This window comes from Myotis brandtii, unplaced genomic scaffold (assembly GCF_000412655.1).
Source record: "Myotis brandtii unplaced genomic scaffold, ASM41265v1 scaffold368, whole genome shotgun sequence".
Classification (NCBI taxonomy): Eukaryota; Metazoa; Chordata; class Mammalia; order Chiroptera; family Vespertilionidae; genus Myotis; species Myotis brandtii.
Window position 1 is genome coordinate 57,564 of NW_005364139.1, and position 565 is coordinate 58,128.

Consider the following 565-nt stretch of genomic DNA (forward strand, 5'->3'; position numbering starts at 1 on the left):
CGGGGAGAAAAGGAAAGGAAAGGAAAAAGAAAGGAAAAGAAAAGATAAATACCCTTATTTCCCTGCCTTGATTAGTGAATCCTTTAGCCAGTTTTGGGCACCTTGTTTTTGTTTCTGGTTTCCTGCTCTGAGAGAGCCAGTATGGCAGAAAGGGCACTGACTTTGACATTGAAAGACCTGGGTTTAGACTCCTGGTTTTGCTACTTGCAATTTGAGTGACCTGGGGCAAGTCACTTCGCCTCCCTGAAACTCGGTTTCCTCGCTTGTAAAACAGTGATTAAAAAAACAAAAAACAGCCACCAGGTCTTTATGCTGGTTCAGTGACTTGTATACCAAAGCGCCGGCACAGAGCCTGGCACGGCAGGTGTGTCCTGAATGTTACCTATGGCTCTTCTCTCCTGAGGTAGGTCACGCAAACATTGCTGGTTGCTCTCAAGTGTCCCAAAGCTGTGACTTCCAAGGAGCCCCCACGGGGGGCCACGGGGATTCCCTGAGGTCCGAGCTAAAACGCACGCCCCGCCTCCTGTCTGAAGTGAGCGGGGCCTGGGTGCGGGGGTGCGGAGGG